The sequence below is a fragment of the Cyrtonyx montezumae genome, unplaced genomic scaffold (assembly GCF_038088225.1).
Source record: "Cyrtonyx montezumae isolate F1298 unplaced genomic scaffold, pur_monq_1.0 scaffold_17, whole genome shotgun sequence".
Classification (NCBI taxonomy): Eukaryota; Metazoa; Chordata; class Aves; order Galliformes; family Odontophoridae; genus Cyrtonyx; species Cyrtonyx montezumae.
In genome coordinates this window covers 31,792,822-31,814,881 of record NW_027071903.1, presented here as the reverse complement: position 1 = coordinate 31,814,881, position 22,060 = coordinate 31,792,822, and the positions used below count along the sequence as shown (strand labels likewise).

The 22,060-nt window shown below is 41.2% G+C and overlaps 1 long non-coding RNA gene across 7 annotated transcripts in view; it reads left to right on the top strand.

Annotated features, from left to right (window-relative positions):
* LOC136047038 (uncharacterized) overlaps window positions 1–22,060 on the top strand; it is a 32,744-nt gene that overhangs the window by 7,608 nt on the left and 3,076 nt on the right. For 2 of the 7 annotated variants that reach the window (XR_010622043.1, XR_010622044.1), the window contains 8 exons: window positions 503–546; window positions 7,235–9,046; window positions 11,725–11,968; window positions 13,870–13,957; window positions 14,065–14,175; window positions 15,243–15,329; window positions 15,936–16,043; window positions 21,204–21,984. This is a non-coding gene — a long non-coding RNA (uncharacterized LOC136047038). Of the gene's footprint in view, window positions 1–498; window positions 547–7,234; window positions 9,047–11,724; window positions 11,969–13,869; window positions 13,958–14,064; window positions 14,176–15,242; window positions 15,330–15,935; window positions 16,044–21,203; window positions 21,985–22,060 lie in introns of those variants that run through there. The other 5 variants (XR_010622047.1, XR_010622045.1, XR_010622046.1 and 2 more) reach the window with 4 other exon arrangements.

Sequence of the window (22,060 nt, the reverse complement as noted above, 5' to 3'; positions counted from 1 at the left end):
TCCATCTCAGGGACCAGCAGCAACCTCTTCAGCCTGTCCATAGGCAAGCTGTAATCTTTAAGGAAAGAAAAAAAGAGAGATCTAAGCAAGCTACTCAGGCTGTATTTGGCTGCTAACACACCTGGTTTATGTTTTAATAGGTAGTTGCATTGTATTGATTCAGGGTACATCATTGATGTTGAAAGTTAATAACTCTCAAATTATATCTATCTGCCTACGTACATAATTGCATACACAGTATAACACTGTAAGAATTTGCATTTTGCTGCACATTCTTTGTTCATAAATCTTTTAACACATTGAATTGTTCCTTTGAAGAAAATGCTATTGAACCACATGTTTATGGAAAAGATGCTTCTAAACTATATGTTTAAGCCATGAAATTGTTGAGTGAAATACAGGTTTCTTTGCATCTCACACAAACCTTGCCACACGCCAATCTTAACCTGTACATCCACAATGCCTCTGCATTTTGTTTTTTTTTTTTCTTTCTCCCAGCCAGAAGGCAGAAATATGTGACCTGCTGAGCAACGTGGGTACTTTTTGGTAAGTATGTTTAGATATGATCTTCAGATACATGTACTGTACTTTCAAATTCTTCGGATGCTAATTGAGCTAGCAAACAATATCCCAGCTGAATGTCTCAGCTCCTTCCCTGTTTAACGCACACTTAACACAGAATTATATTGTAGCCACCCATCTAGTGAACAGTGTAGCCGAGGTATCAACAACAAAAAAATGTTAAAACCAGATTAGACTTGCTGCCTGATACCAGAATCCTCTTCCTTTCTGTGCGTCTAAAAATGAGCTCTTTAAAGAGAGTTTTTGATTTCTGAGCGTCATCAAAAATAATTAGCAGAATCAGAAGCGGGTGGAAAGTTTCGAACAGCGGGTCTAAATATTTCATATTCCCACTTACAATTCTAGCCCGTCACTTGTGAAAAGGAACCATTCCCTATTTATTCTCTGGAAGCTTTAAAATACAGAAGGATAGGTTATTGAGGCTGGCAGCTCCTATTTTCCAGGGCCTGCCTTTGAGATGACATAAATAGAGATTGAACTATCAGGAAAAAAAAAACCAAACCAAACCAAAACCAAAAAAAACAAAATAACCCCAACAAAACCTAAAAAAAAACCCCAAACAAAATCCAAACCCTGGACAAGAATATAGACAGACAGCTATAGAACTGTGTCTGAACAATGATACGTACTGCAACAGGGGACGAGCAGAGAAAAATAGATCGCATATTTATAACCTCATAATTAGAATACATCCTTATCTCTCTCTTCTGAAATGTTGCAGCTTTCTTGGAAATATTTTGAATGCATATTTTAAGCTCCATTCTTCAGAGTTGAATTACGATGAGGTGTTTCACCAAGTAGTAAAATACTTGTTTGCAATTTAAGGTTTAAGTTTCAGCCACCTATCACCTCTGTATCATTTGCTTCGTCTTTTTCTTTTTTTCTCCTTGTGTTTGCAGACCTTACATAAAGTGGTGTTTGTTTACATAAAATTCTAATTTCTCCATGCATGAAAATAGTTAATGCTATTCAAAATAACGCCCTGTGTTAGACTGAGGTAAATTGGATGAGACTTTTTCATGCACAAAGAGTTAAAGCTGAACCGAAAACTTTAAAGCGAAGGCATAGCAGCAAACAGTGAAAAATGGCACGTCTGCTCCCTCTGACAAGCTTGCACTGTATCACTTGTTAGGAAGCACAGTTTCTTGAATCTAAGACCAGTTTTAGTTTTTAATAGGAAATAATTACATGGAACTTTATTTCCAGAGAGAACATCCCTTCCAGCTACAGTGTTTTGCTTTGATCTGAGCATTAACTGGTAATAAAATAACCATATTTTGGATCCTAAGCATATTGATGCTTAAAGGAATGTTATGCTTTCAATCAAACTCTAACGTCAGATTATCCAAAGGTATTCATCCTCCTTTTGTCAGAAACCAATTTGTTCTTTTTCTCCCGCAGCCCCTCACATGTGTTTTTGTACATTTTTTCATTTTGTAGCAGAATTTGCACTGCTGAGGTGGAAAACTTGTCCATGGAGCGAGGCCACGCTCCAGCCCGGCAATCTGTGCTGTGTCCCCCCGGCGTGGCTGACCCTTACACTTGCACACCTCCATCGTGCCACTACTGTGAATGCGTATTTAGTTTAAAATCCCCTGAATTTTATTGTTTTCATTATATTTTACCTGGGGAATCAATCACTGGGACCCGTCCCAGACAATTAACCTCCTCTTTATATGACGGACCCAAGCACAGTGCTTCGTAAAGCCATGAAAAGGACATCCCAGGCACCAGGACCCGAGCCCAGGCTTGTCACGGAGCATAAAGGGAGAGCCAAGGGGAGGTTTTATCTCTTTGCCTCACCAACTCTCTCTAGTTCTAAGTTTCACTGTGACAATAAACCAGTTTTGATAAGGCAGCTCATGGCTTTCTCTGCCACATAAAGTTTTCTTAATAATAAAAAAGAAGAAACTTTATCCCTGCTAAATTAAAATAGGGCAGATGTTGGATATGGTTCATATTAGCCAGCCTTTCACCCCTTTGCCCCTGGCACTAAAGTCCTGACTCTTGCTTTATACTATGTCTGCTTCTAACTGGAAGGTATTATTCCTGCCCTCGCTCTCTTCTCGTATTTATTTTTTCAGCGTCTAAAATTAAACCTATTCATTTAGCAACATACGTTCTACTTCGGATTGCTAAACCTGGCCAGAGAGGGGAAACATTTTCCAAAAAGTGATGCACTGCTGACCTTAAAACAAAACATAAGGCAGGGAAAGCTGTTCTTAAAAGGTTTATTTCTAGAGAGTTTTGTAGCTCTGTTGACATTACAGGGATAATGGCTGTATTGCAAAGGGCTTTCAAGGCCCAAGAGGTTTACGTTTGCTTCTGACCATAAGTATAATAAAATCTTAAAGGTGCAGGAAGTCTCATCACTTTTCAGATATTTAAAATGAGATTGGAAAAAAAAACCAACAACCCTGGAAAACATAGATGATGGTGGGCGGTCCTGCTGGCAAAGAAGGGCACAGACAAACTAAAGAGACAACAATCCCCCCTGAAAGCCCAAATAAAAATCGATATTAAAAAATCCCTAGCTTTGCCAGCTTTTCCCTGCTAGCTGTATGAAAATCCCAGCCATTAAGCTCCTAGGATAGTACAGCTCTTTTCTCCAGGGTTGCAAAGATAGAATTTATTGTCCATTTGGAGCGCTCAAGTTTAGGCTAATAAAAGGCCCTCTGTAAGCAGAAATGCCAAAGTTGATGTTTGGCGTAGTTCTCAATGGTGGAGTTTATATAGGATGGGGCTCTGTGCTATTTAGAATTACTCATATCTCAGCAGCTGAAGATGATCTGACATACAGGAGTAAATGATAGTAGGCGACGGCTGGAGGTTGATCAGCCCGCCTTTCTGAACTGGGCATTTGAAAGCAGGAAAAAGTGAAAGCTGCTCTCTCTATCCCTTCCCTTTTCTAAGGCACTGCTAACTTTTATGATTTTTTTTTTCTCTTTCTCTTTTACTATCTGTCTTTGTGCCTGAGGGCCAGTGAAAGAACACTGCAGATTCTAGATTGCTTTCAGAGTTTCCCTTTGCTGATGATGGATTACCATGTCAATTTAAACGGCATAGGATTAATTTGTTTCAATGATTTCTCTTTAGGCTGAATGCCAGTCTTTTTTTTTTTTTTTCCATCTCTCTTCTTGCTCTTCAGAATAATAATAATAATAATAATAATAATAAATCCTTAAAAACCCCAAACGCTTTTGATATCCCCATGTTAAAAAGACAATAATAGAAATAGACAAGTTAGGTGTAATGTTGCAACACAGTTATAGGTTTGAGTGTTTTTATCTCATTTTAAGGGGCTGAAGCATACAGTCAGTCACATTAAAATGAAATTGGATCCAACGTTTATTCAATAAATACTTGTCTTGTAGGTAATCCAGAGCAGAGTGCTTTTGACACATAAGGACTTAATTTGTCTTGGATAACAAGTTATTAATATGGCACATTTAAACTTGCCACCTACAATAAGGTCATTTAGATCTATAATATGGCTCATGAGGGAACTCCATAAAGCCAGAAACAAAGTTCGGGTCCGCCCTCGCACGGTGCAGCTCCCGAGTCAGCGTGTGGCTCAGGCTTTGCTCCTTCCAAAGAAAGTTTCAAACGGGATGACCCACCCAAACCCCAATGGTTCACACCTGACAGGTGAGCAGAAATGGGAGGGAGGAGGAAAAAAACCCGAACACACCTTTCTGAACGAGTAATCCCAAAAGCCATGTTGCATCTGCAAGCAAACTCATTGCAGCGCTGAGTGAAAGAAACAACATTTGGTTCCGAGGGGAAATTCGCCTGCGTTTGCACTCTGTCTTGTCCATGTGCTTTGTGATTTTCTTGCTTCTAATAATAAGTGAGGAAGTTGGAACATAATCCACCCATAAATGTTATTGCTGTAATTTGACTGCGCCGTGTTTGTTCATGCATTAGCCGTATACGGAAAGAGAGGTGGGGATGTGTGCTGGCGGTCATCCTGCAGCCTGAACAAACACAGGTCTTGGGGTATAGATTGGATTTCAGATCCCAAATACTTCGCAATTGCTTTAAAATTTGGAAAGCTGGGGAAGGGGTGTTCAGTTTCAGACCTGTCCTCACTGAACCACGTCTGCAAGAGTCCCATGGGGGCAGGAACCCGGGGGGGGGCACATTGCATAGGACGTGGTTTGATGCCGGCGTTCCCTTCCCTGCACTCTATGTGTGAGCCTTGCTGTGCTGCTTCTTGACGTTAAGTTCTTGATTGCTCTTGCCCTGGCAGATTCTGTCTCTTTAAGTAACTAAATCTCATTTTTAAGCTCTTCCTGGGAAAAGGATGTTACACATGAGTAGAAAAATGCAGGCAAGAAAGGCTAATTGAATGAAAAGGGAGAATTAGGTTAAAAATAGAGTACAATCTAGTATCACATTTTCACTAGTGTAACCTGAAATGAAGGTGTCTCCAAGTCCCTAGTGATGCCAGAGTGTTTAGATGTTGGGCACAGATGGAGACACCTATTGAAATGTGTCTGAAGAAGATTAATAGGACTTGTCAGTGTTGGGAAAGCACTGCTTTGCTGTAAATTTCTACTAGCACAAGATGAATTACCGATGAATGCTCAGTTATCAACCCCATCACTATCATTGGACACTAAATCAAATTGAGCAGTTATCTACAATCAGAAAATTTCTTTTAAAAATAGGCATACACCTTTAGGCTTAAACTCCTTAATAAGACAATAGCCTCTGTAGTATGTGTGTGTTCGTGAGGGGATGTAGCTGAAAGTTTCTACACAAAAAGCTTCTGTTCTGAAACGAACTCTGAGTTTAGTGTGAAATCGGGCTTGTCGAACAATAGGAGATATTCAGAAATCCTGGTGGTATAATATAATGTTCTGCCGGGGGCCGGATCCACGCCATTAGATCTTGGGTCGGGCCCTATTTGTGAATGGCTTTTTGTCATCACTGCTTTCTCTTTATTTTTGGTGATGATAAAAAAACTTCTCTCCACCTTAAAGACTCGGCATCCTAATCATATATTAATGCAAAATAGCTGTCAAGACACAGGGTGTAAGTATAATAACAACAGCCCCCCCCCCAACATATTTAGGAAATGACAGCTTAATATAATGAAATATGCGATGAAAGAATAAATGAATAAAATTGAAGCTAGGAATACTTCTTTTTACTCCTTTACAAAAGGGGAAACTGTCACAAGCAAAACTACGGTGAGCGCTCACAGCCCCGTGGTACCACATATTAGCTGCATTCACCATGTGACGCCGCTGATGACAATGACATTAAATAAGCGCTATATATTTTTAGTTTCTAGGATTTCTCTCCCTCTCACTCAGGCATAGCACTGCTCTATCCAGGGAGATTTATCGCGGCGTGTTTTCGGAAGTCAATTTTTCCCATTTATTATAGACAAGGGCAGTCATTTATGTATAGGGAGGGAGACAGGTACAGTGCTGTTATCTGATCGGTGTCCCCAGCACAGCCACCGTCCTAATGGATGGTGAATTCCCTCTGTGCGGGATCGGGCCCTGCCTGGGCTCTGCAGCCCAGGAATGCATCTTCCCCTTCTCTTCCACATATCTCACCTGTGATGTGTGCTGCTTTGTAAGGAGAGAATTATGTGCCACTTACCACAAAGCACGGCTTCAAATCCTTTGTGTGTTTTGCATCCCCAGCTTATTATTTACCACCGTAAAAATGCGACTGGGTAAGGAACAGCAGCTGCTATCACCTCCATTTTTACACCCACATTTTTCGGGCAGCAAGCACGGTGTATTTGGGCTGGATTCTCACTCGGATGGAAGTTGTTACCTTTCGGCAGAACGGAGCTGATCTCAGCCAGCCGCAGCCCATGCCCTGCTCACATGGGCTCTGCAAAGCATCCCCCCTTGTTCATTTTTTTTTTCCTTTGGAGGGCACGATTCCTTGAACATGTTTGTTTTACAGAGAGCGGCAGTCAGTTTCTAACTTTTTTCCCTCCAACAATCATGGATGGAGAATATTAACAGGGGATATTAATAGAGCTGAGTGCGGCGTGGTGCTAGTTAGGTATAGTAGCTGAGAAATATGAACTAGTGAGCATAATCCATAAACTCCATTTGGTTACTATAATACTCCAATCTGTATTTATTACAACCCCACTCTGATGCTTATACTACAGCAATTGCTAGATTTATACACTCTAATGGTTTCACAATAGGAAAAACCTGTGTTCTTTATCTTTCTTTTCCTGTCCAAAATAACCCCTTCCACATATACTTCAGGCTTCTCTGGACCTTGTCTGGGTTTAATCACAGGCTGTGGGACAAAATGTGCATTATTAAGAAATATAAATATTTTCAGAAGCAATCAAAGGGTTGAAAGATTGATTCGGCATGTAGATTGGATTTAATTCGAAGCAGCTTTGTTCTAATGAGTACTACTGGGATACAAAGACAGCAGCCGCTTATGGCCACCAGTTGGGAGCTTGGATTCACGGCAGTAACCTGTCAAGAATTTCACCCAACTGCCAGGTATTAAACAGCAGAGTGCTGGGGAAGTCGATGTTCAGCCTCCTCCGTCAGAAGCTGGATTGGGATTTCAGAGCTCCTATTTTGCTGAAATGACAATTAAGGCTGATTTCTTTGCATAAGAAGGTGATTTTATTTTTCCCCCCCTGCAAAAGTGAACCGTAGCTCACTGTTGGCTTGGAAGATCACGTCCTCGTTGGGTGACCCAGCAGAATGGCCACACTCGTCCTGCTTGCCGGGGAAGAGCCTGCAGCGTCCTACAAAACATCCTCGAAGAGGAAGCTGAGCAAAATGGGACACTTCGCTGCTTTACCTTCAGATTAAAAAAACCCAACAACAAGAACAACAAAAAACCCACAACAAAAAGTCTAAAATTTCAACGTGTGCTGCAGGGGTGGGGGGGGGTCACGTCACAGGTACCTGGGGAGTGCAAGACCCTGGCAGCTCTCCGGAATGTCGAGCGTACAGTTGGAATCACAGCATATACAGGATCAAACACCCACTAGTTTCTCTCTCCCCGTAGCCCCCCCTTGCCTACTTTTGTCCATAAAAGCAATAGAAAGAGAGAAAGCTTGAATTTTCTGAACTGTTTCACCCATCCACAGCTGGAATTCCAAAGTGAAATGAAAATGCCTTTAAAATCAACCCTACATGGGAGCCTGAGAGAACAAGTTTTCCTTTGTTGTAGGGTATAGTATTATTTGCTGTAGGTTTTTGATATACATTCTAAATTAGGCCTGCAAAGGAATGCTTCATCTTTAATTCATCACTCTCAGCTGAAAGAGATTAGCAATGTCTAGCACGCACCCTTCGTATGGTGCTGACCTCATCAAGTATGGCCTGAAATTAATTAGCCTCATTCATTCCAAATGGAAAAGGATAATGGAGCTGCATTTTAGAGATGACCATCACAAATTGTATGCAGCATATTTAAAATCCCTCCCCCCTCGCTCCCCTCCCCATTTAAAAAACTATGTAGATTAAAATTCTTTCCAGAACTTGCAATATGTCAGAGTTATCAAGGCATCGGGAGCAGAAACCACTCTGTTTTTATTTGTGGAACTGGGAGCCACATTTTGTATGTGTGGCTGTAAAAGCGGCGAGTCTGTCTTGATGGCAGAACACCTGGAATTAATTTGATATTTCCAGGTGCTCTGGAAAACCGAGGCATCAAGCACTTGATGTTTAAACATTCTTCCACCCGCTCAGTTAAATCAATATGAAAGTGGTGTCCCTTTGTCATTCATACATGCAAAGTGCTAGCACAAACTCCAGCTTGGCTTCAGAGTCCTACATCACTCATAATCTAATTAGAAATCAGAGCAGAGCTGAAGCAGCATTCTTTGTGGATTCTTGGGCAGCAAATAGGGATACTTGTCTTTTGTTTCCCTCCCGGATGGCATTGTTCACAAGCTTTCACACCACATCTCTAAAGGTGGTTAGGTGCCTCAAGATGTTGACAGCCCTGAAGGACAAGATTATTTACGTATTTAGGTGCCAACCCTGAGTGATTTCAAACAGAATTAAGCCACTGGACGTTACTGGGGGGGAAAAATAAAAGAAAAAACTTCCAATGTGAACAAAAAGCTCTAATCTAAAACACGACTGATGTTTTTCTGCCGTAAAATTGCCCGCAGCGTTATTTTGCTGAAGTTTGCTGATTCTACCATGGTCAGCTAGCACTTGGCTTTGGGCAGTGCCTCTGGGGCTGGACACCACGCTGCCCTCTGCTCAGTTCTCAGGGACAGGGAACACAGCAAAGAACACAAGCTTTCCCACAGGGTTTTGGAAGATGACAGTGTCTCACAATGATGAGGACTGGGCCAAAAGCAGATCCAGCCGGGATTCCTCCTTCCGTGCACTCCTCTTGTGAGCAACAGCTGCTGATGGACCCTGGCAGTGTGGGCTTTTCCCTCTCCTTGCTCCCCACCATAAGATCATCAGGAGGGCCTGAGACAATTCTGTGGGTAAGAGACACGTTTTTCCTCACACCAAATGATGTGTCATGAAATTCTGTATTTTTTAAATGCCAAGGTCCTAATGGCCTGTGTCTGCAATGCAGGGGCTGGAGAACACTCCTGCAGATTGTACACCCAAGGGTGGATACACTGGGGAAAGGTTTTATGAAAATTAACAGTTATTCCTTTCTTTTTAGCACAAATATTTCTCTTCCAAAGACCTCGTTCAGTGAGGCTGCCTTTGAATCCAGGATCGAGCCCATCATTATTAATCCTAAACGAATTCACATTTGTCTACCATGAACAAAGCTGCTGGCCATCTGATAATCCAAATTTACTCAGGAAAAAAAGAATGAGCAAATGTTAGAAGCAGCAGGTGAAATCATACCACAGTTATTAAGCCCTCTTTCAGGGGAAGCATAGGACAGATTAAATTGTTATGTTAGGCCATGTTGTGAGACCACGTCAATTTTGTTTGAGATCTTATCTTAGCTCAGAACTGTTTCCTCCTAAATTAAACCAAATGCCGAGGACACGAAAAGCATATTGAACCAAAGATTCAAAACTTTAGGTTTAGAAGCCTTCTGATCTTTTGTCCACATGGTATCAAGTTTTAGAGCTGATGAATATTAAAAAATAATGATTATCTTCAATTTGCATAAATTCATTTGTCATGCTGCAACACTGGCACTGATTTTCCTTACAGTTTTTTTGCAACAAGGTGTTGATTTAACCTGAAGGAGGGTTTAATTTGCCATAGATCTTACAGACCATGATCCTACACTTATATTAAGCCTCATGCACTAACCAGACGTGGCCATTTATTCTATCTCTGGTGTTCTTAATATCCTTCTGCCAAACAGCATCGTCCAACACACAAACAAACAGAATTTTACAGTCAGAATGAACAAACTGAACTGGCACTTTGTTCAGCTGTTACCATGCACAAGCAATTCTTCAGATCCAGAAATGCAGTGTAATTCACCTGGGATAAGAAATCAAATTTAAAAATGAGCTGAACGGACATTTTTAGGAATAAGTAAGTTTCCAAGTAAACCAGCTTTTTAGCTCAGCCATTTCTAAGTTAGTGCTGCAAATCAATATAGTCTGCACTCAGGAGAATCCAGATGAGTTTGAACTGTCATAATCAAATACTGTCCTATTTCTCCCAATGCAGTCAAACTAGGAGTCTCACTCCTGACACAGAACTTTTCTTGACTAGGGACATCTTACTAACTTTCTACAGCAGTGATTCAAGCTCCAAGTGGTTCCATACATTTTCAGAAAAAAAAACATTGCCAAAAGGCACAGGGCACTTCGTCCCCGGTGTCAGAGCACTGCAGAGATGGAGTAACAGAAGAAATCATGTTATTTAGCTGTTTCTAAAGACAAACAAAATGATTGCACATTAAATAATGTGAAATATTCAGCTGGACTTCCAGTTACCTACATGCAAACTGTGTTCATCCATCACTTCATTCACCTCAGCTGTAGCCATTGGTTAGTGCCCAGCTGGTGGGTATTAACACTGAACTACATCTGAATGGGAAGAAAAGGGGAGCGCAAAGCTGATATTAGCTGAGACAAATAGGATATCATTGCAAGATTGAATTTGTTAATGACACCAGCCATTAAGCAAGTAAATCTTTACCTACTGGTGCAACAGTTCACTTGCTTTCAGGATTGACATCCAGGAGATACCCATGCACTGCTTGGAAGTTCTGAGCACGATATAATGATTCATAATGGAGGCTCAACCTTACTGCGAAAAACAATCATTGTTTCTTATTTTACTCTCATTGCAAATGCTCAAGAGTGTTTAAGTTTGGTCTTCATGGCTGGAACTTAGGATCTTGTCCATGAAGTACTGAGCGCACAGAGCCATTTGGGTGATTTCCATTCTCATCCAGCAAAGACTAAGGAGGTGCTCAGTGGCATCACTAGAGGCTTGTGTGTAAGATCAGGACCTTCTGTGAGTTACAGCTTGCTCCTATTTGCATCATATATCAGTTACCTATAATAGTTTCTCCTAACTTGCTGAACATTACATATCCACACATACACAGTGAGCAAATGTGCCGAAAAAAGTATACTGAGTAGCCATTTCTGCTCTTTATCCCAGATACATTATTTGGCTCTGCTGTAAGATTTTCTTTTCATACATCCTAATGCCACTACCCTTTTCCCATAACAACATAAATTAGTACTCTATAGGTGTAATTGCAGTAAGAGTTATTTTACTGCAAATACTGGAAGCCCATAACCTGTAATTCACTTTTTCTGATACTCCTCTATTCTAGCACTAGACATGTTATTTTAAACTGTCTAGGACCTGAAAGTTAATTTCATATAGTGATATGTAATAGCAATGGAAGCTAAGCATCCTCCTTAGCCCAGGTTTTAGAGTAACACTGCATATCTTCACCAATTGGCTCTTGGTTCACCTACAAATACCATTCCTGACATACTCATTATCATAGCAGTATGAGAAATAAACAAGAGGAAGCGAGATACTCCTTTATCTGTTTAATTTAAGGCAAGAGTCTATGAAAGCTTAAGATTTACTAGCCTGGAATAAGTCATCTCTTGCACTACTCCGTGACAGATTCAGGTGTAACAAAAGTATTTGCACTCTCTACTGTGAATCCACCACACTTTTTGTGACACCAGCTACCCTTCTCTTACAGGGATGAATCAACACAAGACAGTGTGCTTGTGGGGGCCAAACACATGAAGACAGAGCTGGAGCCCTGATGGCTGCCTGGCAATGGCTCAGCACGAACTGCTTTCATCCTGGCTGCTCTTCAATGGCGTTTTTTGCTGCATGAAGACCTAAGAACCAAGCCAAAAACAAGTGCATGACCAGGTTTTTATTCCTCTTCCTGACCATACCTGAAACACAAGGTGAGGTTTCATCCTGTGCTTCTGCAGGTAGGAGCACTTTGTTCAGGCTCATGTCTTTGTGTAGGCTCACTCCAGTTTACAGGCTTTAGTGTTAGTGATGAGCAAATCAGTGATGCCAAAATAATCCATGAAAACCTCTGTCTACTTCCAGAACTGACATTGTTTCATCATTTTCTCTCCATTTTCTGGATAAAGCAGACAGCATAAGAAAGGCATGCTGGCTCACATCCCTCTTGATAGCTGAAAAGAACAAACTGACAAACATTTTTAATATGCTGCTGCTTATCAACATCCCAGTGAATAAAGGCTGAATGATATTTCCCTTTGGTTAGTCATAGATGTACACGGATATGCTGATAAACTGCCACTTAGTCCAGAGGCTGTACAGAAACAATCGACAGATAAAATACAATATTCCTAGTGAAAACCTTTATGGAACATGTTCCTGCCCCAAAGCTCCTACTGGGAGATGCACAGTAATGCTCTCTGAGACCTGGCAACCCTTCTACGTGAGCATATGGTCTGCTCAGCTCTTGCAGTACCACTGCACAGCGAGTGAACACACAGCAAAGTCAGAGCAAGTGGAGGGCTGCTTAATAGCACGGGCTCTGTGGCTGTGTCAAACTCTTCTAGTACTTCAGGAATGGATTCTTTTTCTCTGCTGCTGCAGAGCACTGTTAGCAGAAGCAGGAGAAAGCAGAGAGAATCTCTTTGGGGCAGTTTGCAGCCATCTCCCACAAAACCAGTGCTGCTGTGGAAGGGGCCTGATGTGTCAGAAGTTGTGTTTTCTGTGACACTACATTGCCTTCGTCACTTTTTTTGTCTTTAGATGCTACGTAATTTGCTCAGTAATTGGAACAAAGAGAGAGACCCGAAGGTAAAAATCCCACTGCTGATGTAGACTGGCAACATGGCAAAACATCAGCTGCAGTCACTGTGTTTCTGAGGGAGTCAGCAAAGCCAGGCGAGTCAGTGCTAACAAGCAGATCCTGTCCTGCCTCTGCTCCTCGCGCTGGCAGAGCACTGTGCTGAAATCACTGCAGCAGGGATCGGGCCAGGAATGAGCGGCTGAGTTGCAAAGCAAATTAATTCCTGCCAAAAAAGTTCAGCTATGCTCAGAAGTATGTAAAGTGTCTGATTTGAGAAGTGTCAAGTAGCATTTGTGACCAATTATCCAAGATGAAGGGGGCAGAGCTATGTTTATATGTACTAATCTTCAGCCAAAGTTTGAAAACTCCAATTCATGGACACGCATCAGATTTCCTTTCCAGGCTTGGCATTTGCCTGTACGCACGCACGCACATTGCTCGGGGATGACAGGAAAACATGATTATGACTTGCAAATAATACAAATTAAAAAAAAAAAAAAAAGGTGAGGGGAGCTGCCATGCAGCAGCAGCATGGTAATTAAGCCTATACTGTGATAAGTGGGAAGAAAAAAATCACAGACTGCTGTATGAGTGAAATAGCTTTATCAGCTGAGCTGAAATATTAGGGGTGATGTTTCTGCATTGTTATTTTTCCACAACCTGAGAAGTCTTGGGAAATGATCTGCACAAAAGAATAAGAACTGAAAGCTGCCTCTGCCATCTTCTGTTTAATTAACACAGGTATACCAGTTTAATGCAATTAATCAAGATAGTAGGGATTAAACAGTAACTCACAGCTGAACATGACAATGTTATCAATTCTATGGTGCAAAAGGGCTAGAAAAAAAATATGAAAACACTGTAGGCAAGACCAAGCTGGTTGGGGTTTTGGTCGCATTTCAGAGTTTTATACTGATCTTCTGAAGTTTAAGATTTGTTGATTTTTTTTATGTGATCAAGCAGTTACCCACTGTGCCCTTCCCTTTCCCCTCACAGACCTTCCAGGGTAATCCCTCGAGTGGCAGCAAGTCTTAAAGTGATTCCTCTCTCTTCTAACAGGTTCCTGATGCCAGAGGTCTGACCTTACAATGAGCAGCACATGGGGTGAGATCGGGCACTGCACTGAGCTTCACACACAGCTATTTTGGTAACCAGAACTGTATAGTCAGGATGGTACAAGCACAGAGAAGGATTTAACAGCATATTAACTCTATCAGTGCTGTATCCCTGTACAGTTTCCTGTGTCTATTTCAGATCATAAATGCAGATTTGCAGAAATCTTTGCAGAAATCCCACAGGAGAGGCTCAGCCAGGCTTACTACCAGACCGTTGCCCTCACTAATGCACTGGGACCACCACTGCTGGGTAAGAAGATGGCTGACTTTTCTGGGCTCACTCTCTTGGCTTAAGAATGTTAAATTGGGTGATAATGAGGAGTAACCATGTCTCTTTTTATGGTTAAGTTGACACTTGCCTTCTAGTAAACAAATGCAGTGATGACCCTCCTCATTTTGCACAGGTCACCAAACAGCCCTGGGATGGGAAAGGTTATTGGTCATCTACCAAACTCTGTTTGACTTGGGTTCATGGGTGAGAGATGAAAGTGCCAAATTGCTTTACTCATCCCCAGGCTCCCTAAAGCAGTGCTTTATTTAACAAAGCAACTGCCAGCCCATGGGAATCCAAGAGTTAAGGAAGAGAGGACACGATTTCAATAGCAAATGCTTCCTTAGGGCAGACATCTTAAAGCCAGGATGAAATTCCTTGTTTCATTGCTGCTCCAGGACACTTAATGATCAGCAAGCTTCTCCTATAACAAATACCCCTTCTTCCCACCAAATCTTCCATTGGGCCACTTGCGGTCTTTCAGTCACTACACTGTCTTGTCTCATTCCATCTCTCTGGGAGATGCTCCACTCCCTGAACCAGCTGCTTGGCCACGAGCACCTCCTAACAGTTTCAAAGACCAGGCATGGTGTGCCTTTCCTCTTACCCAGATGAAACAAGCAGCCTCAGGATCACACCCATGCCATTCTCCCGAGCTCAGCTACTTTGACCATCCCAGTACTAAGATGGTGAAGGGATTTCTTGGCTCTGGAGGAGCAGTCCTTGCTGCTGGGATAGGTAAAGCCCTGCCTTTTAATGATGATAGGTGCAATGATGCAGTGGTTACAGGAAGGAGCTCAGATCAATCAAGAATTTAACCTGTACACATGCTGAATTTCTTAAGATCTTAAAATCCCATGTTTTTCCAAATTCACTGGCAATGATCAAAATCCTCTTTTGCTTTTCTTCCCTCCTGTTCTAGCATGGTCCATGAGACGTTCAGAAGTTGCATTCATTGTAGGATGCTATTACACCATTGTGGTTTATTATTATTGCATCTTCTGAATCAGTTCTGTTTTTCTTCTCTTTTCTCCTTAATTTAACAGCCAATTTCCAGCAAGTTCTTGTTGCCTAGATCCTGCCAACAACCAGGGAAGAAGTGCAAGCCAGCAGAGAAAATGAACGACCAGAAGGTAGGTGAAGACTGATAAATGCAGGCCATTCATGTGACAGGATCTGATTCATTTTCATGCCAGGGAGATTTTTAAATGGGACTTATCCCAGCGGAGGGCTCACGCTGCTCAAGGACTGCTTCACTATAAAGGCAACACGATTATTCAGGCCTTATGATTACTTTTTATTACTAGTTTCACAGTCACAGGGAGTGAGGGCAGAGGTGAGTTCAGGACCCACTTTACTACCATGCACTGTACAGACTGTACAGTAGGAGCCCTATAAAAGGTGCTAACTGTCTGCTTTATGGGGACAACAAACGCAGCCAGGCTGAGGGTAGAAGTGGCTGGTCCAAGACTGCAGATCCCATCAGCAGCAAAGCTGAGAACCCAGCCGAAACCTTACTACGCAGATCCTGCTGGTTCGGACACTTTCTATTCTTACATTTATTTCAAATCACCAAAATGATAAATTGAGTAAGTCACATGTCCTTTGAAATGCTATTTATTGTATTTATAGAAAGCACTTTGTTTACTCAGGCAAGCAAAGACTATTAAGAGTGATAAACTCATCAGGAAAAAAAAATAGGCTGAGTGTGACTGAGAAACTTGTGTTGTATTCTGCAGTCCCAGGATCCTGTGCCATCCTATCCTCTGCTGCCAGGTTGTGGTCACAACTGTCATTTTAAGAGGCAACTTTCACGGAGATGGAATGGAATACGAATATAATTCAGTGTAAGTGGATTTTTGTTCAGTTTAAATTTTAGGCAATGTATAAAGCCTGTACAAAGTCTGCTGCTAATCCCAGCCTCATCACAAGAATACATTTGACTACTACTTGTTCAACCCCACAATGCATACCTGCGTACCATAGCAACACCCACTCCATTTTTTATATTAAAATTATTTTATTAGGTCAGCCCTATGACATTTCTTTACATTTATTTTGCAAAGGACTCTATAACACATGTCAGTTGCTCTCTCTATACCTTCTGATCAGTTGGGAGATTTTTTAGGGCTATTCTAATTTTTTGTAGCATTTCTCTACTTTATTATTTGAACAACTGAGGCTTTTTACAAACATAACCTAAAAATCACACTCAAAACCCAGATGTATACTCACTATTTTCTCCTTAGTATTTGCAAGTTTTAGCTTATCTTATGCAATCTTTAGTTGCTAGTGTTGCTAGTGTTTTACCCTTTGGTAGTTCTACTCAATTGCAAAGTTAGTGATAATAGATAAATGTGTCTGTAGGTTTCTCTACAGATGAAATAAGTGAAGGGTCCTGAAGTCTAATAACTGCTCACTATCAGATACTATGGCCTTCTCTGCTTCTACTGCTACTTTGAACCAATTTATTTAGTCATTTTGACTTTACTTGGATGCATTCCTTCCTGCTGCAACAGCAGTTATACAGGATGTTTTAAACCATGCAGTCACTTCCATTCTAGAGGGTTTATTCTTGTCTGGGTGATGAATCATCCATACATCCCTCCATCCCTCTGTGGATTCCAGGAGAGTTACTCACACTAGGTGCTTCCAAGTAACACACAGAAAGGTGCTGAGAAAATGACAAGCCTCTGCCCAGTCAGTAAGGCTCAGCAAAGGTAGATCAGAGCAAAATGCTCTTTTTTTTTTTCTAGAGGAAACCCAGGGCCAGGAAGCTTCTACCTTCAAAAAAGCATGACAAGCAGGGAGGTGGAGTTCTTGCATTACTGACTGACCATTGGCTGCTCCCTGTCCTCAGAAATAGTTCAGGAAATGACTGAAAGTACCTGAAGATATCAAAAGGATAATTAAGTTTCATTGTGAGAATAAAAAGGTAATCTTTCCAGACAAATCTAGGGTCTAGTATTGAGAACTGTAGTATCTGAATATAAAAAATGAGTAATTTTGAATAAAGATGTCTATCAGGACTGTAAATTCAGAGAGCAAAGAAGTAGCTTTGCTTAATAGTCCATCTCTCCATCTTCCTCTAACTCATTTTCTTGTTCTATTTCTTCCCTTTGTGGTCTTCTTGTGCAAAAAAAGAAAAAGAACCCCACATGTAAAGTCTGATACTGAGAATACTTTAGCTTCATTTCAACCTTTTCTTCTCAAAATGTTTTGTTTCACTGGGAAGATTCCCCCTAGCCCAGCCACAGTAGTGCAAAACCTGCAGAGACACTTTGCAGACAGAACAGCTGTATTCTGGGGGTTTCTCCAAAGCAGACTCTTGTGGAGCTCTCAAAAATGCTTTTGAACCAGCATGAGAAATCACCCAGGACCCAAAGTGCATAGGACAGTATTTTCTCTGTGCCCTTTTTGCTGAGCAGAACTGCTGCACTATAAACAAATGTGAGTTTTGCCTCACTCTTAGGTAGTGTGAGTTATGAAAGCCCACTCTAACATAATGAATGTATAGATCATTTTGACCAGATCATAATCTATGAGTAAATAACGTTCTCTGAAAATGTATAGGTGAAATAAAGAACTTGCTACTACTGCTCTATTGGTATCAGGGATTACTGATGAGGCCAGCATAGTTCTGAGGCTCTGCGTTGGTGTTTATATACAAAGCTGAACTAACAACAGGATTTGGCTAGCAATTTCCTTCCCAGATTAGGATATTCAGGGATTATGCAGCTGCAAACAGAACCTGAAACTATACAGAATTTCCCAGTCTCCAGACTTTATCACAAGCCCCAAACTTAAATTAACTGGCAGACACACAAACATTTATAAAACTTTTCCATTGGGCTCCCCTTATTTTGGTAGTGATTATTAATAAGCAAATCCCATAGCAATTTTCAAAAGGAACAGGACTCTAGTGCACCTAAGCTAACACCTATGACTTCACTGCAATGGAGTAAGCCCAAGGACAGCATGCTGAGGACCCATAGCTGACTGCTATCATGGTCTTGACCACGAGAGAGTTAGTTTCAGAGAAGATGGCACTGAATTGACATCTGTGTGACATGTGCTACCCTGTCCAGAGACTGGACTCCATGTATTTTGCCCTAAAACTAGAGAGGAAGTCACTGGGGAAAAGGAAAAAAAAAAAAAGGAAAGAAACACAAGGGAATAAAAGTACTTTTGAAAGAGAAGAAATCTACATTTCAATGAAAATCCTTTCAAGGCATTTCAAATAAGAGTCTGAGAGAAATAATTACAAAGTTTGGAGAGAAAGAACGTTAGCTTTGATATCTTTTTCTTCTATGAAGCAATTAAAATAAGCAATTTTTCAAATACTAAGCAGAAAATTACTAATGGCTGAACCCAAAAGCTTTCATTTCCTTCTCAGGGCCTTTATTCTTCTAAAAAAAGACAAAAAATGTGAAGGTGGTTTTCCAGATAGATTAATGCATAAAGCAGTCGCTAGTTGGATGTCATAAAAACTACAGCAGCATAGAATAGCTGAGATTAAGAGCTAGATCTAAATCATGCAACAGTCCAGTTAATATCAATGTCTAATTAAGAAATGCATAAGAAGTCTGTAATGTTGATTTGATGGAGAAAAACTCTAATAGGGTTTCTTTTGGAATTTTCCATTTCAATTGCTGTGTAGACTTTTAATGGATGTCCTCTCCAGTCTTTGGTATTAGCAGGAATCATCCTCAAATTAAAACCAAGGCCTAAAATGGAACACAGGTAGACAAATTAGCTTGTCTGGGAAGCAGTCTGGATAGCATGACAATGTGAGCTCAAGCTGAAATTTTAGTACAAATAAGAGAGAACAAATGTCTCAAATCTGGTGTGGAAACCCTATCTGCTTACCATTTAAACAATTTTAAACCCTGAAATTTCAAACAGTACAATGATAACCCGTTTCCTCACCTCCTTCAGCCTGCCAAAAATCTGACAACTCATACGCAGACAGCCACAGACCATTAAGAACTATAAATTACTTTTTTAAGTCAAAAGACCTACTATAGCCTTGTAGACTTTCTGTAGCCATGTATATGACTGCTACCTAAAGGTGGGCTCTCTTTGGCTTGTAATAACACTTAGAACACATGGCTCCCTATCACTATCAACACTGCAATTAGTCTCCCAATCCCTTTTGGGTAACTAATGTTCCCAAACTGTGAGCAAAATGAAACCTGGGGCATATGTCTCAGGTTATCCAGGATGTTTGGTCTCTAGGTATGAAAGGAGAACTGGTTTTACATTGTGTGTCACAGATACCCTGAAGTTGTTAAGTTACAAGCAGTGTAACTGTTAGCACGTATAAACCCTCACAGCAAAGAGGGAGAAAGCATAGTGCTGACTTAAAGCAGCAGCATATTTGTTATCTCCACTTTGTTGTTGACCCAACAAATCCGGAGGGAATTATCTCAAGAATCCAGGAAGACAGCAAACTCAAAATAACCCCCATGACCTAGGGAGCAAGCACACTGGGGAGTCATTTTTAAGTTCATTAGAGCACATTAAAATACAATACACTGACCATGGTAAAGGCAAGGCATATTATTCCTTCTGCCCACATATTTCTTTCAAGTACTAAATCCGTCTGGAGTCCTTTCAGAATTATACCGTAAAGCCTTGCCACTTCACTTAACAAACAAAGTGGAAAAGACCAGAGGTAAAATCAGAACAACAGTGAAAGTTTGGCACTTCCAAATTGCTGTCATTGCCTGAAATGTCACAGTCAGAATCCTTATCTGGCATTTTTCCATTGATCAATGAGGCACAGATGCTTCATATTAAGAAGTGATACCACAGGACTGGGGATGCCCCAAGGATTTTTCTCCTTGAACAAGGGAACTATGACATTCTCTGCAAGGCACCCACCCTCTGAATGATGAGGGTCTAATGTTGTGACATTCAGCTCATAAAAGGAGTTTGATTTTCCACAAATTATTCCACTTGACTGTGTGACTGGGGAACTACCAGGTTTCCAAGTTAAAATGGAGCACAGCTTTTGCAGGATGCCTTCCCTGCAAGCCTGGATTTATGCAATACACAGGAAATAAGAGTATGAAGCTGGCTGCCTTCTGCAAAAAAAAAAACCAAAAAAAACCCAAAAAGCAACAGGAAAATAAACAAACCTTAACTTGTCCAACATACTTGAGACCCACAAATTTCCTTACTGTTTTACTAAAGGAGAGGACAGCTTCTTTCCTCCATGCAACTGTCCTTTCAGACATTACTATAGCCATGACCTCACTGGGGTTCCTGCATACTTTCTGAAAAAAATGGAAATGAACTAACACACCAGTGATCTCATCAAAGCACAAAGGACATTTTATACAACTGGAAAAAGAATATCAGGAGAACCTCAGTGCTCCATCTGCATAAAGGCAGTAGAAAAAGGACTAACTTTGTGGGGAATGAAAAGTTCAATGCTGGAGAGGCATTTTTCCATCTTATAAATAATTAGGATTCATCTTACCTATAACACTTGCTGTCCTTTAGCTTCCTTACAGGGTTTTATTTTCTCCTGCCTTTATTAACACCTTCTCTCACCCTCATCCTTTCTGTGCAATTCATACACATTATAACACTCTTGATTACTCTCTGAATCATACACACTACTGTTCTCAACTGCACTCAATTTTTAAGATGCAACACAGAGCTGTTACACAAATATTCACAAAATTCATCCATAGCTTAGATAATTCTGGCTGAGGACATGTTTCCTGCATGTTCACATAGTTCTGAGGCCAAGGCCTCCTGGGTTATGGGAGCTCCTATTTTGTGGCCCTGATACCTTCTGACAGTAATTGGGAGGGCAGGCAGGGAGAGATGCTTTTTTTTTTTTTTTTTTGTTGGACTACCTATGAAAGAGTATTGGTAACTGAGAATCCCACCACATCTTTCAAGTTGTGACAGATCCCGAGGCCGAAAACAAGAAAAATCCACAAAACACGAGTACGGTGTTCATGATGCAATCTTATCTCTTGCACCCACAGGTGCACCTCACTCTGGCCTGAGATCACATGTTTCGTGATGCAGCAACAAACCGGTTTCCTCACCCCACAGCTGAATGCCACATAGCTGACCTGCGTGCGTGTCAGTGCTCTGCCACATCCCTACTCCTCCAGGAGCACAGGGCCGACACAGCCCCCTTCCCACCCCACCACCATTGCCCACATTCTGATTGCTGCAGGCTTGGCAGGAAGAGGCAAACCTGCTCCTTCCTATCTGCAGCACTGCTCAGCCAGGAAAAAAGCCATGGGGCTTTCCTTGCAGGCCAGGAGAGTTCAGAGCAGTCATCTGGTAGACACCATCTCAAACTCACTATACCTATTAACTCCTCATACTAAAACCTTCTGAGATAAAGGATGGCAGCGATGTTCTACTCACCAAATGTGATTTGTTCCACCTAGATGAAGCAGCACATCCAACCCCAGATGCTCTGAATGAGACCCCCACCAGCAATTAATGGGATACTACCACACATGCTGCGATGCTCACAGCCTCAAAAAGAGCCATCAACATTTGGTTTTGATGGCTTCAAGGGAAGCGTTCAAGTATTTCTACTTTTTTTTTTTCCTGAGGTGTGGAAAAAGACTTCTGACTGTAATGTGCTTGCACTTGATGCCATAGATAGTGGTTCTTACTCTGTGACCTCTACTACACAGTCCTTTCTGCAGTCTACAACATACATGAGATCTAATGCTAGCCATATATATCCTAATTCTCTCTTGATTTCACCCAATCTAGAATACCATTCAGAGGTCTGCAATAAAGATTTCCAGAGACAAAAAATGTGTACAATTCTCTCCATGTATTATGTTTGGCCTTTCAGTGTTGTCATGATTCTTAC